General features: G+C 42.8%; 1 protein-coding gene across 7 annotated transcripts in view; it reads right to left on the bottom strand.

Moving 5' to 3' along the window:
* ZNF423 (zinc finger protein 423) overlaps positions 1 to 16,095 on the bottom strand; it is a 402,730-nt gene that overhangs the window by 337,077 nt on the left and 49,558 nt on the right. Inside the window, exon 1 of one of the 7 annotated variants that reach the window (XM_039503478.1) lies at positions 15,199 to 15,216. The exons of the other annotated variants lie outside the window; for them this stretch is intronic. The gene's annotated coding sequence lies outside the window, so the exon portion shown is untranslated. Of the gene's footprint in view, positions 1 to 15,198; positions 15,217 to 16,095 lie in introns of those variants that run through there. 7 annotated transcript variants of the gene reach the window in all.

The raw sequence follows: 16,095 nt of genomic DNA, 5'->3' as shown, positions 1-16,095 counted from the left end.
TTTATGGACCCACCCCAAGTGCTAAGTGTTACCCCTGTTCATCACATGTACATGGGAGTCTCTGAGTTTGTTTTATTATGTATAGTTTGCATGTCTAGTTAGTATTCATGAGATGGCTTTGAATTAAAACTCCAGAGATGGAGGTCCCCTGTTTAACCACAGAAGTGGCTCAGCATAGACAGTAATAGTGCAAGCTTTCCCACACTTGCCTCTCAAGAAGTCTCAGCACTGACACAGAAGTACCACTTCTAAGAGTACAAGATAGCATTTCAGCATAGGCTGAAACAGAACTAACAAGATTGTTATTTAGTGTCATTGTGGTGGGAGGCTCTCTGATAAAGACACTTGTCCAGTGGGAACTGGACTGGGATGCTTTGATACCACATCTTAGACAGATACCACCAAACAGCAATCTGATGGTAACTACTTTCATATAAGCCTAACCTGGGCTATAGTCAAAGCAGCAGTCTTTATAGCCAGAATCTGTTTTTTAAAGCATTCTGAAGTGGGAAACCAAAGCTAGAATGAAAACAAATAATATATTTTTCAAAGCTTCCCACTGTATTAGGAAACTTCCTGTAAACAGAAGAAAGGAAGCACCTGGAAATACTGGGAACAGGAATGAGGAGAGCTTGGTTCCATTCCCTGCTGTGCCATGGATTTGATGTAGATTTGATGGGCAACTCACGTCACCGTGCCTCCATTTCCTCAGGCAAAATGGGGATAACAACAATTATCCACCTCTGTAAAGTGCTAAAAGTAGCATTATTATAATAATAAAGAAAGAGGGTACCTAACAGGGGCTTTGTTCACACTAACCGTTTTCCCCCTAAAATCTCCCACCACTGCTAACACTACCTCAGCTTCTCCAATAGGAGCAATAGCAAAAGTGCTAAGCAACTGCAAGGGTTTTAACCACTGTGTCATCTAAACCTGCTCAGAGCTGCTCTTATTTCCACCTGCTGGTAACAGCTTCTAAGGAGCCCTCCACCTGCTGGGGATAGCTGGAGAACAATGTGCTCGGGCCACACCTTCTACTTGCCCTGACATGCCAGCCACATCAAGGGGTTCATGGGGAGCAGCACAGAACTATGTCAGCTTCATATCCACTAGGAACTCCATATATGGGAGAGTCCCTAAAGGGGGAGAAGCAGCCAATGTCTGCTGTATTTGCATTGCCAGAGTGGCTCAAAGTGAGCAAAGCAGGGTCCAACAAAATAAGACACTTGGTTTAACATGAAGCCTCTGTTTGGATGTTAGGGGTGACTGGTGCCTCTGAGTTACACTGGAAGCTTAGACTAGGCTGCTGCTGCCACATACTCCTCCATCTGCTTCCCTTTGTGCTGAAGAAGAGGAAACTGAAACATGAATCAAATGCTGTACTACAGAATTAACAGTTTCCACTCACACTTCTTTCCCATCTTCCCTTTCACTATATAATTAAGCAATAAGGCAAGACATACTGTGTGGTGAGGCTGATTAATATCCCCTCAGGTGCAAAGTGAGGCACCAGGCAATTGTAAAATAGACATTTTATAAGGAAGTTACTTTTTTAATATTAAGATATTTACGGTTCCCCCTCTGAGTTGGTGCAGTAACTTGAATGAACTTTGAAGCAGGTGGCAATTTGAGAACATTTGGCCTTTATTCTTGGGCTATACTCACCCTGTAGAAAAGTTCTATAGAAATTAACAGAAAATTATATCCTTGCTATTGAATTCTGTGGATGATTCAAAAAACCTAGGGAAGGATCTCATTCCTATTAAATCCCACAGGGTTTTAGAGTAGTTTCTATAGAATCTTTTTACATGTTTAAAGAACCCCGTTGGTTTCATCCCTGCAAATTCTGTACAGGTTTTCTAGAAGGATAACATTTATTTTCCTCTTATATGAGGCCCAATGTTGTTCAGTTTAAGATCATCTGACTGATGATCTCATTAGGCTCATTAGGCTTCCTCTTTACCTTCCACATAATCAGGCCTGTAGTCAGCCAGTCAGCCAATCAAAACAGAAAAGGCTGAAGGAAATTTTGGGGAGGCTTTTTTTTTTTTTTAAGATGGGGCAGTTTCCCAGAGAAGATTTAGAAGATTAAGACTTTTTTAAAAAATGTAAACAAAATATTTATCTGTATTTGAAGAACTTGTCACTGTGCCAAATTTTGTTCCTTTAAAATGCTAACAGGCAGCAAAACTGCAGGCCCAAAACTCTAATGTATTTTCCAGAAGCACAAACATCTTAAAGAGATATAGCCAGGATCACTGTTAAGCATACACACACTCTCATACGCCATATAACCAACACATCGTTCACCTAGGCAGCACAGAGCGCTTTCTTGGGGGCCAGTCTGAAATTATGGAACCAACTCCCATACGAACTAGGGACCATCACAAACCCACCCCCTTCCCTCCAAGTACAAAGTGCACTTAGACCTTGTCTTCTCTAGTATAAACAAATAGCAGCGTGTATATTTTAAAACTAAAAACAAACATGGAACCCTACCATAACAAAACCCAAGTCTCTTAAGGCCCCCAATTTACACAATCATGTTATATAAAAAAACAAAACAAAGTTATGTAACCAAACCATCTATAAAAGAATAAAATAAAAATCAAACTAAAGGAAGGATGAGTGAATGCATATGCGCTGCTTGTGATTAGAAATAAAATATTTCTCTATTATGTTTCCAGTTTGTTTACTTTGTTCAGTTGATAGCACTTTGTGTAGAGTTGTTTCCCACCAGTTGCCTTCGTCTCTCTTATTGCTGTGTGAAATATCTGTTTTAAGGTTGCAAGTATTGGCTGAGGCATTCAGAAGAAAGTGTTGTACCTGAAAGTAATTCTAACTAATTTTTTTTTTTGAATGGTTAGCTTTCAAAGTCAGGGTGTCTTTTAAAGAAACCAGTGAAATTTGACAATTTGTTAGTTCTTTACTTAAAAAAAACCCTAACATATTAGTTGAAATGTATAATTGAAAACAGAGTGGTGCTGTTCTTGTATTTAAAGCAATAGTTATCCCTGCTTTTTACCACTTGGATGGGGCAGCTTTTAAATTAGTTTATTGGGAGTACAAGAAAGAGGCAGCGTTTCAGACCTGCAGGCCCAGCAAGGAACTCAATGCTGAAGAGGGCAGGAGGAGGAGCATAGCAACAGGAGTCAAAGGGAAGAAGATCAAGCAGCAGGAGCTGTGAGAAGGTAGGAATGTGTCGGGATGGGAGCAAGACTGGAGGCTCAGAGTAGCAGGAATAGTAAGGACATCCAGAGCAACAGAAGTGAGAAGAGGTCCAAAGCAATAGGAGGGGAGATCAGAGAAGAAGTGAACAGGAAGAGGAGGAAGAGATGTGGGAGAGCAGGAGAGGAGCTGGAAGTTGAGAGCATCAGGATGAAAGGACGTCAGGAACATCAGGAGGAGTTCAGAGGTCTGGTGAGGATCAGAGCAGCAGGAGGGGACACAGAGGCATAGAACTATGAAGCCTTACACCAGTGCAAAATACAGAAAAGGGGGAGGATGGGAGGTGTTGGAGGTCCAGAAACAACAAGGCACAAGTGGAGAGACTAGGAGGGATGTGACAAGATCACTTGCCCTAGTTTTACACCATTGTAACTACACTGATTTCAAATGAATTAGTTGCTCTTGATTAGGCCAATTTAAGCGAGATTAGACTCAGACCCCCAAAGCGTAAAACTTTTTATCTTAACTATAAAACACATTCTGAAACTGCATTAAAAAAGAACGAGTGCACGTGTTTTTGGCATTTAAAAATGTTATTACTGCTACATATTTAAAAATCTCATGTAATTAGGTGAGGTCCAAAGCACATGATAGTGACGATTGCCACAACAGTTCCGTGGTCTGTGAGTCTAACCAAAAGTCATTAATTCCAGACTCCAGTTTATTAGTTGCACTAACTTTTTAAATGGTGGATGATTTGGTATAATGTCAAAAAGGGGTTCATATGGGAGAGGACCATACAACTCATTAAACAATAAGTGTCTCAGGCACTGCCTTGTACTCTGTCACAGGACAAACTTATTTTGAAAATCACTTAACATTGGTTGTCATGTGATGGGAGCCCAAGAGCTGGCTTTCTGCTCTCCCAACAAAGTCCCAGGGCTTCTTGCCTTGGACCAAGGTGCTTTATGTTTCCCTTTTCTAGGCTTCCAAACTTCTACAACACTGGTTTAATGACTAGGGATTTATAATAGCATTGCTCTCTCCGAATCATAGGGAGAAAATTCACAGGTGATGCAGTGTCTGGTTCCTGCAAACATAGGGCCTAATTCTGGTCTCAGTTAAATGAGTGTGAATCAGGAGTAACTCCATTAAGTCAATTGTTTTGAGCAAGACTAGAATCAGGCCTAGAGTCACTAAGCCTGGTTTGTTAATTTAAATGATTGCACCACTAGACTTCATGTTAAATAAGATGTCTTACTGCATGCAAGTGTCATTCCTCTCTGTGAAGAAAATGTTAATCAGATAGCGGAGAAGCACTAGATGCAGTATCTAAATAGACACATTAAATATCCAGTTAGTTACTTTGTGATAAATAATTAATAAGATTAACCTATTCATCCATGCTATGCACAAGAGATATTATGAACAATCAATACTAACAAGGCAGAGCATTTATATACTGCTTTACATTCTCAGAGTACAGTGTAAACAATCATTTACTAATGGCCAAGTATTGCTGGTACAGTACAAACTCAGTGCAAACTTCTAAAAGTTAAGAAAGTTTTGATTACATCCAGAATTCTATTTTTCATTCATGAAGACTTATTGAAATGTAACAGAAGTTTTAGGCTGTGACTAAGGAAGTCAAGTTCCCAATTCTGATCGACTTTGAATGGGAAGTGGTGGCTTATCTACATTAGGCTCTTTTGAAAAACCCAGGCTGATTCTTTGGAGGGTTGCAGCATCTTTAGTGCCAATTTTACAATATTTTTGTACTTGCTGCTCAACAAGTTGAAGGGGGTCTTATCATAAAAAAAAAAAAAGAAATAGCAGATCAGAGAGACAGCGACTTTGGAAATGCAGAAGTATTGTTTAATTGTAAATATTTTACAGTCTGTAGCCTCTGTTCCAACAATTTATGGGATTAACAGGACTGATGGTTGTTAGATTTCTGCTCCTGTATCAACTCTTAATCCAAATTTATCACAGTGTTATGATAGAATTTGAAGTGTAACAATAATGGTTTTCTTTGTTTCTACTCAACGTCTGAAAAATATAGATAAAAAGCTAAATAAATTAATTAGGATGGTGCTGATACAGTCAAGTTTATTTACTACTCTGTCAGTATCAGAGGGAAAAATTGTCTGTCCTACCATACATAGGATTCCTAGCTTTTCATAAAGAGTAATAGAGTTGATGGTTCTTTGGGGCCCTCCAATACCCAAATTAGGATCCTACAAGCTTCCAGGCTCATCTCTGATTTCCCCTAAAGCAAACCTACAAAGCAAGTAACCATCACCTTATCTTTCAGAGATCACCTCAACAATGCAAGCATTGAAATCATGGCGCTGATTTTCCCCTCAGGATCATGGGTTATTCATGGTTCCCATGCACAACTGTCCATGTGAAAATCGTGGCCACTGGTTCCCCATCCCCTTATCCCCATATATTTTTTAAGCTGTGTGGGGCATGTGGGGCACACTGCCACCCAGGATGCCTCAAGCTCCCTCTCAGCTGGCTGTCTACAGCTTAGTTAGCTCTTCTTCTGAGCAGCCAGCATGAGCCAGGATAGCAAAACATTATTTTGCAGGCCTTCGCAAAATCCTCTGACAAAAGGAGAGAGTTATTTGACAATTTATTATGTGGCTGAGGTTGCATTATCTCCACACTCGCATCCAGGAGTCAAGACAACAGTAAATGACTCCATGAGAGGTGCCTTCTAGCTTTCATACCCCACATAGTGAACGGTAAAGTATTTGTTTTACTTCCTCGAGAAGGCGAAAGCCCTGGGAATTAGCAATGGGGTACAAAGATTTTCAGGTGGGAGGACTTAGGCGCACAAGACCTCTTGAATTTCACTTTTGGGTTGCTGGTTTAAATCTATTTGTATTGACCAAAATCTGTTACCATTTGATGGCTCTTTTATGGTCTGTCTGAAATGAGTCTAATTCATGTTGAACGGGAGCTCTCATCACAATGTCACTGCCACTCTTGGCACGAATTAGCAGGCGCAGCAGAGAGATCGAGACATGAGAATGACCTTTTCTATCACTAGCAGAAGCAGTTCCTTCAGTATGGGATGTTTGCACTTCTGCTGCCATGCTGCATTTCCCCAATGATTGCAGTCTACCAGAATGTAAAGTAGTGCGCAGGAAAAGATCTGGTCTAAAATTTACTTCAAAGTAAATACAGGAGCTTACATTTTTAGGCATTGATATTAGTTCATGAAGCAGCTAACCATGGAGTAATGGCATTTGTCATTTAGCTCTGCTGTTGGGGAGGAGCCAGTCTGTTTTGTGTTTGTGCTAGCTCAGGACTGGTGGAATCAGCTACTGGCCAGTACATAGACCCACGCTCCTATCTCTTAAGACATCTTGGAAGTAACATAATATTGCCTTTCCTTCCCTTCCCCTGACCCCAGTGCAAAACAGTAATCTTGCAAGCCCACAACTTCCATTACCAGAAAAAAAGACAAGAAATATTATTAACCTGTTTAAATTTTATTTTCCTTTTATACTGCACAGCCAAGCCACTGAGCCGCAGCGAGCTTAAATCGCTTGCCCAACGTCCCACAAGACATTGATGGCAGAGCTAGGAACTGAACGCATGTCTTTCATAGCCCAGTCCATTGTCTTAACTACAAGCCCATCCTTCCTCTCTGGAACTAACCCATGTATTTTACATATCCAAAAAGAAATTTTCCTCCCTTTATCTGTGTTTGCAATACATATTCATGTCCATATCTAACTGGATCATCTCCATTTGTGACTTTGTTCCCCTATATTGTGGATCTCCACGATGCTAGATGCTGAATACACATGACTGAACTAAAGAACTTCAGGAGAAAGTACACAAGAACTTTGCAAAATATATATTACATCAGAGTCCTTTGTATATAGAAAATATTCCATTGTGCTAGGAGAAAAAAATTCTGTGGGCATTTCAGACAAACCTACTTTATTAATACAAACTGCTAGATTCAACATGTGAGCAAAGCCTAAAAACAAAAGAAGAAAAATAAATACATCTATAGTAAGCCTTCTGCAGTCCCTTAGGTCACATAACCATGGGTCTGTTGATTGGAGTTAGAGCTGAGCAAGGAATAATAATAATAAAGGTTTCCTCCAATATTTGTTTGAAATTTTAAATGAAGTCACTTCAGCCCTGCTTGTGGCCGTTTTGTATTTGATGTCCACTAGAATTCAAGTGCTTTGAGTTTTGCTGGCCAAAATCTTAATTAAATGGCAAGCAAATTTTAATCTTTCATGAATATTCATAAAAACTGATATTTAAATGTGCATGTATGAGTGTTCACACATGAAATACTTCTGAACTCACTCAGCCAGGGAACAGAAACTACCATGTGATTTATGTGACCCATCACTATTCATACACAATATGGCTCTAATATAAAATATTAAATCAATACATAGAATAAGATTTTCTAAAAGATGTTCCAATTGATTTCAGAACAAATAATTTGAAGACTGAATAAATAATATGATAAAAATTGCCTCTTTTGTTGAGACACAGTGAATTATTTGCTCAGCTCTAATCAGAGGATTAGGAATACAAATGTTTGATAAAATGATGCTGACGAAGAATTCCAATGTTAGTGGGTCAAAGTAAAACAAAAACAAAAACCACAAACTAGAACACCCGTAAATCAGCAATAAATGCAACAAAATGAGTCTTCAACAACAGAATAGATGTCAGAATATAACTCCAATGGGTAAGTACTACTGAAATGGTCTATTTAAAAAAACATGAACGTCCTCATTTTATTATTTTCAGCTATACATCAGTGCAAAGATTTTGGCATGATACAAAGTACCAGACTGGTGCCAGGAGTGGAGACTCATAGAAGATAGAGAGAGCTATGTTATTGATTTGCTGTATAACCTTGGGCTAGTGAGGTAGGGCTCAATTTTCATATCCACATACAATTACTGTAATTGCATGTGCAAATCGTTTATTTGTGCACAATGCCATGGTAACTGTGCATGTGAAAATACATTCACAGATATGAAAATAAGGCCCTCAGACCTCTCTGTGGTTCAGTTTCACACTCTATAAAATGGAAATAATAACTATGTAATTCACAGAGATGTTGTGAGCTTTAATTAGTATTTGTACTGTAGAACTCTTAGAGATCCTTGAATAGAAAGCGCTAAATTAGTGCAAAGTATTATAATAGATATTTGTAGACATTTATGTTCCATTTATTTGTTTCTAAGCCAAACTATAAGCATTTAGCTCTTTTAATCTTTTCTTTTCAACCAATCTCAACTCCAACCCTTTAAATATTTTTCAGAATACATCCGATTAAGTGGGCTTTAGCCCATGAAAGCTTATGCCCAAATAAATGTGTTAGTCTCTAAGTTGCCACAAGTACTCCTCATTCTTTTTTTTTTTTTTATATTTTTGCAGTTCTTCCCTGGACTCCCTCCAACACTCTATTTTTTTTTTAAATGGTGAAATGCCTAGATACGAGCTCCATTATTTCAGCTGCAGTCTCATCAGGGTGTATAACAAAAGGGTGTATAACACTCCTGTATTACCACACTCACCTTGTTTTCTGCCACACCACATTGCTGATTCATTAATCCTCCTTTCAGCATTCCTGCTTTTTTAGTTTTTCTTTACCATCTCAAGAGTGAAACTTCAAATACAGAAAAATGTTAAAGGGGTTTGAACTAAGAAAAGGGACAAGAGACAAAGTCAAGGCATGGAAATAGTCCTGCGATATTCCTGAAAACTTTAAGGTCAAAATTAAATTTACATTTTACAAGGTACTAGGTCATTATTTTTTGCCACAATTACATGAGACTCTCCTGATTTTACATGAAATTTATCACACATGCCTGAAGCCACATGTATAACAAAACATGAGCAGGACAAATTAAAAAACCCATAAACAATGGAGATATATACTATAGGAATGCAGGACATGTGCAGGAGTCTATGATCTGCATTATTTCTTTGCTTAAGGCCACCTAGCAACAGCGCGTAGGTTAATTCTCCATAGACTGAACAGACAGCATCAGCCAACAGGAAAACAAAACATCTCTGGCAGAAAAAAAATCAGAACAAGAATTACCCATTTGTGAAGCGGTTGTAGGGAAAGATGACAGCAAATAAGAAAACGCATGCATAAATCTGCTTTAGAAAAGGAGATTTCCCTTTAAATAAACTATTTCAGCCTTTTCTTGCAGACTTACATTAAAACCAAGGTTCTGGAGTTTGGGATTTTTTTAATCTGCTGTACTCTGATCATACAAAACCACTGTGGGAGTTATAAGATCCTGCTACAAAGGAAATTTGGACAGTCTGAGCTAGGCTGTGGTCAAGGCTGGGTTGCCATTTAAGAAATACCTGTATTCTTTTTATTTTCCCTTAAACTACAAATCTTTGGAAACACCGTTTGCCAGGTATTATCAGTACCATGCCCACCTGAAGAAGACAGCAGCTAAAGTTAAGATGCGCAATAATGCAAACTGGGAGGTTCGTCATGGGGTGCTTGTGCTCCAACTCTGCGGATGTCAGCTCTTGCCACCTCGTATTTGGTGGAGGAGTACTGCACACCAGTATGGAGCTGATCGTCACACACCAAACTGGTGGATACGCAGTTACATGCTGCCATGTGTATCATCTCTGGCACCCTGCATCCGACTCCACTCCCATGGCTCCCAGTTCTGAGCAATGTTGCTCCTCCTCAGATCAGATGAGAGGTTGCCACTGGCAAGTTACTGGAGAAAGTACACGCCAACACACGCCTGCTGCTGCACAATGACCTTTTTTAACGACCAGCGGCATGTTTGCTGTCATGTCACCCATTATGGTCTCATCCACCACGCCAGGATGTTAGGGCGGAAACACTCCGGCGAGAGGACTGGATATCTGCTATAATCCCCAACCAGTCCCTAGTTGCCAATCCCTCAATTTGCCCACCTGGTTTTGACCTGGCCCGTCACCTATGGTCCTTGTTGAACAGGTTCTGGACTGGGCAGGGTCTCTGTGCAGCCAACCAGTATCTCTGGGGCCTTCGTGACAGCCCTTTGTGCAGCTGCGGCGCAACATAGACGATGACACACATTGTCGAGGAATGCCTGCTGACTAGGTTCCGCGGTGGCCTAGAAGAACTGCATCACGCCACTGAAGATGTCATCGCTTGGCTAGATGACTATGCACATGCTAAATAAATCAGTACCAACAAGGGCCAGTTCAAAATATCCAGGGGTTCCTCTTAAAATAAAATAATCTAAAAATACTTCCTTTTTCACGAGCACTGAGTCTGTGTATGGATCACAGACAAATTTTATTAAGGCAAGTGAACACAGAATCAAATTGGGAAAACACAGCAACAATGGATAATGAGTAAAACACCCACCCCTGTGGAAGGGACCTGTGGGTCATCAAGTCCAATCCCCTGCTCCACGGGTTACCGCATCATATAATCCTATTCCTGAATTTATCAAGATCCATTTTAAACTAAGTAGGTAGTTTGCTGCCATTCCCGGTCTATTCCTATTGAAAGGCCACTCAAGAACCCCACTCCTCTGATGATTAGACTCCTAACCCCGGACTAAATCTATTCATGGCCAGTTTTTACTCATTTGTTTGTGTGACAACACTGTCCTTTAGCATAAAATAGCAATTCTCACTCCTTGGTGTTTACCCCCTCCCCAAATGTATTTGTAGAGAACAATCATATCATCTCTTAGCACAGGGGTGGGCAAACATTTTGGCCTGAGGGCCACATCTGGGTGGGGAAATTGCATGCAGGGCCATGAATGTAGGGCTGGGGCAGAGGGTTGGCATGCGGGTGGGAGTGCGGTGTGCAGGAAGGGGCTTAGGGCAAGGGGTTGGGGCAGAGGAGGGGTGTACGAGGGGGCTCAGGGCAGGGGGTTGGGGTGTAGGAGGGGGTGCGGAGTGCAGGACAGGGCTCAGGACAGGGGTGCAGGGAGGAGTGCGGGATGCATTGGGGGCTCTGGCAGGGGGTGCAGGCAGGGTGCGGCAGGGGGTTGGGGTGCGGGGTGCAGGAGGGGTTTGGGATGCGGGCTCCGGCCCGGTGCCACTTACCTGGAGTGGCTCCGGGGTGGCAGCAGCACACACCAGGGCCAGGGCAGGCTTCCTGCCTGCCCTGGCCCCACGCCGCTCCTGAAAGCAGCCAGCACCACATCCCTGCGGCCCCTGGAGGAGGGAGGGCAGAAGGCTCCGCGTACTACCCTCGCCTGTGAGTACCTCCCCCAAAGCTCCCATTGGCCGCAGTTCCCCGTTCCCAGCCAATGGGAGCTGCAGGGGGTGGTGCCTGCAGGTGATGACAGCATGCGGAGCCCTCTACCCCCCCATCCCCGAGGGGCCACAGGAACATGGTACCGGCCACTTGCGGAAGTGTCACGGGATCTGTGGGGTCATGGGGGTGGCAATCCCGCAGGCTGGATCCAAAGCCTGAGGGGGCCGGATTCGGCCCGCAGTCCGTACTTTGCCCACTCTGTCTTAGCATTTGATTTGCTAACCTAAACAAGCCAAGATCTTTTAGTCTCCTCTCCTAAAATAGGCTCCCCATTCCCCTGATCATCCTAGTAGCCCTTTTATGCACCTGTTCCAATTTGAATTCATGTCTTCAACATGGGGGACCAGAACTGTACACACTATCTCAGATGAGGTCTTACTTATGCCCCCATCAAAGGTATTAACATTTCCCTATCGCTATTGGAAATACTGTGCCTGATACAGCCTAGGATCTCATTTGTCTTTTTCATAGCTCTCTCATATAGGATAACTATGGACTGCTGCCAGTGATTGACTAACACACCAGATCTTTCTCCTGCTCTGTCATTTCCAACTGATGAACCCCCAGTTTATAGCAAAAATTCTTGTTACTCATCCCTACGTGCATGACCTTTTAGTTTACATTATTACATTTCACCCCATTTCTGTTACTCTCATCATCAAGACCATCCAGTGCTTCCTGTATAATATTCTCATCCTCTATGTATTGACAGTGTCTCCCAACTTTGTATCATTGTCAAGACTGATTCCCCACTCTGGGACTTCGAGTGCAGAAGGTGGGGGTCTGCAAGGATTCTAAACCATCATACTGGCCGCTCTGGTCTTGTATTAAACTCCCAAGGTTACAGCTTTTCTCTGACCTTGGATGGGTTGGTGCTAACACCACCCAAGTGCAAAAACCCTTTTGAAAATCCAGGAAGGTGCACTTGGGAATTCCTTCCTGTAGGGTAAACTCAAGCTCTTTCACCCCCCGGGGACGAGCTGAGAAAGAAAACAAAGGAAATCAGCCGTTGCCACCAGCTAATTAAACAACCTGTGCAGAAACCTCTTAGGGACACAAAAATCCAATCCTGTTCTTAAAAAAAGGTAAATTTTATTAAAAACAAAAAGAAAGAAAATACATATGGAACTTTGTTTTTTTTTTAAACCTAGCAAAAAGCCTATTACAAGGATTAAGCATCAAGATAGCTTCTTGAGGTCCAGTTTAAAGATTACAAGCAAAACAAAAGCACTTGGGGTTAGCACAGAGGAGTCTACAAGCCATAAAGAAATAAAAAATAAATGAACCTAACCACATCTTGTTAGACATTTCCTGATCTACTTACATATCTGGGGTTTTAAATGAGTAGTTTCTAGGTATGATCTGATTATTTTCCATACCTGGCCCAAATCTTTTTACAGCATTGCTGCTCTGTGCTCCTCTTCCCAGCAGAACAACAACAGACTGACAAAGGGGATGTTTTTTTCCCCCATTTTAAAAGTTCTAGCCTTCCCATTGGCTCTTTTGGTCAGGTGTCCACTCCCTTCCTTTAACCTATGGACTTTTTAACCCTTTACAGGTAAAGCAAGTAGAGAACAGCTAATAACAGGGATTTTATAGCTAACTGGCTGTCTGAGTGTCCATAAAAGGGAGCTACCCGCCTCCCCCATCACAATCAACAACATATTTAATTAGCACACTGGGGCGCAAGGAAGGGTGTGGGCCCCAGTCCTCCCCCGCCTTGACCATAGATGCTACAGCTCACTAACACAATCACAGTTTGGGGCAGAGGCTGAGACACGTCCACCTAAACCCTGTCTGTGGCTGTCCAGGGCCTGAACCCTTCAGAGCCACACTCTGCAGAGACACCCCTCACCCTGAGAGGCTCCTTGTCCCTTCTTTGGCTTGGCGGTTCTGTGGCTCAGGCATTGTGTGGGGGATTATGAGCTCTGGGCCCCGCCTGTGGTTTGCTCTGGTCCAGCATGGAGCGACTCAATGAGATTGGGCTACTGAGCTTCCTCCGCACCTTTGAAGGCAACTGATTCCACAACACAGAGCTGCTGGAGGGATTCAGGCCGCTGATCCAGCATGGGGGCTGGGGGAGGTAGGAGTATGGGGTTGACGGGAGTTTGAGGAGATTATAGTCCCTAGAAGGGAAGGCTCCATACTCCTCTGCACTGGAGTGGAGCTTCTGTCTGTGCCCCTGCAGATGGGGATGCCCCCATGGGTCTTTGAGCACCTCCAGGCCCAGCACAGGGGGGACACTGGTACTGCCCCAGAGACACAGATCACAAAATCCATCTCCGAATGAGAATTCTAGTGGAACCCTGGAGAGACTCATGCCCCCTCAATCATATGCTCATCCCCAGGGAGACCCCCCAAATCAGCACTCTCTGGGCCCCCTCCATAGGAAAATACTGGTTATGCTCCTGTTAGCATACTCCTACTTTCTGTATCAAAGCCATTAATAAAATATTACATACCATCAGTCCCAAGAATAACCCTTGAAGAACTCCACTAGTAACCTCCCTCCAGCTCAGGAGAACTCTGAGCACAACCCATTGTCATCTCCCATTTAGCCAGTTCCTTACCCACCATACTATTCTGGTACTAATCACCATCTTCTCCAACACAAGTTATAATTTCCCTTGTGTTACCATAGCAAATGCTTTACTAAAGTCCAGATAGATTAGACCTACCACATTCCCTTATCTACAAAATCAGTCATCTTACTTACCATCTTAAAGAAGGTCTGCCATGATTTACCTTTGGTAAAGCCACTGATAAACTCCATTCCTTACCTGCTGACCAGTGTGACCAGCTGATGAACAAATGTCCCTTGAACACATCACTGTCCCCTTTTTCCCTCCCCTATATGCCACTAATGATTTGGTATCAGTCCCAGAGGCCATAAGTGCCCTTGTGCAGGCCTGTCTCCAGCCCCAAAGGGAAGAGCTGCCTGGTCTAGTCCCAAAGCCCCACCACCTAATCCAGCTATAGTACTTTCAGCTATGTGAGTGGCTGGATAGGGGGACCTGCAATGGTGTTCACTCAGTTCTGCTGCTGTCCTCTGTAGCTTCACTAAAATGCTACCTCAGCATCATCTCTCATCCCAAAGCCATTTGTGTATCATCTCTGAAGGTTCAATGGCATATAGGACCCTTGAACAGAGTCCCTACTGCCAGGGATGCACTCTTTATACTAAGGCACGAATTTCCTTCTTTTTCAGCTCAGCCCACTACCCCACCAATTCAGAGTTCATGTACAGTTCTGGTGAGTCCCTAAAGTCTCAATAGAGGATTTCTGGGTAGAAAGCTTATGCAAATGAAGCTCTCACCATGGCCATACTTTCCCCTGTTCACCAATAGAAAGACAGATAGGAAAGCAGCTGTCTGTCACTATCTGGAGTTCTGGGTAAACCACTTAACAAGCAGCTCTTAGCTGCTCATTCTCCTGTTCACCAACAGACGATAGTAGCACACTCCTCCCCTCTATAGCTTCAGGCCACAGGGGTTGCAGGAAACCAGACTCAAGCATGCTGGTTTTTCAGCCAATACCTACTGCAGCCTCTCACATCATCCATGAAACTAACATGCACTGGCAAGCCATTGAAATTGTACAAACCATGCAGGGCTGACTCATGATGCTGTTTTACCACCAAGTGAGACCTCCACTTTGGTGAACAAAAATTGGGAACAACTAATGTTTGCAGTAGTCAGTGATGGCGTGATGTGACTCAATCATGGGCTTACCTTAATAAGAAAGAGCATTTCAGTGGCATGCCTGGTGCTGTCTGGAACCCTGTAATAGAAGTCAGAGGGGTGACTGTTTTCACTAACATAGTTCTTCTGCCTTGAAACCCTTTGTTTACTGCATGCTGCTCCCCTGAGGCTGCTGCACAAGTCAAACTTGCCTTCAATGTTTCGATATTTTGTACCATGTTGATTTTTAAAGCAAGTCATGAGGTAAAACCAAATATCTTCAGCATAATGTAGTACGAGACTCTGGCAATGGCCATTGCACTGGGTTTGTACTGTTTTCAGGAGGGTGTGCAAATCAGGACGTCTCTGTTAAATCAGTACTTATAGAGTATTTCAGGAATGACACATGGTAAAATGCACCAACGTGTGTCATTTTCAGTGATGGGCCTGCACCAAAGTCCTGGATCTGAACTTGGCAGCTTTCTCCCATCTGCATTAATGCACAGAACCAACTCTCCAGATCTCCATCCCAGGCGAAATTGGGAAAATTTAGGTTCAAACTGTGCAGCTGGGGCCCAGCTCTTCTTTAAATTAACCATTCTCAAACCACAGAGTTGTGAGTGGGGAAGTGTCCCTTTTGGGAAAATTCTTTGCCACCTCACAGGATAAAGTCCTAGAAACACCACTGAGGAGTGCTTGCTTCAGGGCTTTAGCTCTAGGCACTGTCTGTAGGCAGGGGAGTGGCAGAATCCAGAGAGGGGACATTCTCTCTTACAGCATTTGGAGATGGGGCTGGGTTGAGACCATTGGCAAAAGCAAGATCAAACCCATCCAGTTTCATTCTTGCTGAGAACCCTCATCCTTCATCAGCCTGCATTCCTACTGGGCCCGTTCTCTCCTTGCTGTTGGTCCCCAATAGATTTCACAGGCTGAGAATCAGCCTGGGAG

This window comes from Mauremys reevesii, linkage group 16 (assembly GCF_016161935.1).
Source record: "Mauremys reevesii isolate NIE-2019 linkage group 16, ASM1616193v1, whole genome shotgun sequence".
Classification (NCBI taxonomy): Eukaryota; Metazoa; Chordata; order Testudines; family Geoemydidae; genus Mauremys; species Mauremys reevesii.
This window is presented reverse-complemented; position numbering and strand designations above follow the sequence as displayed.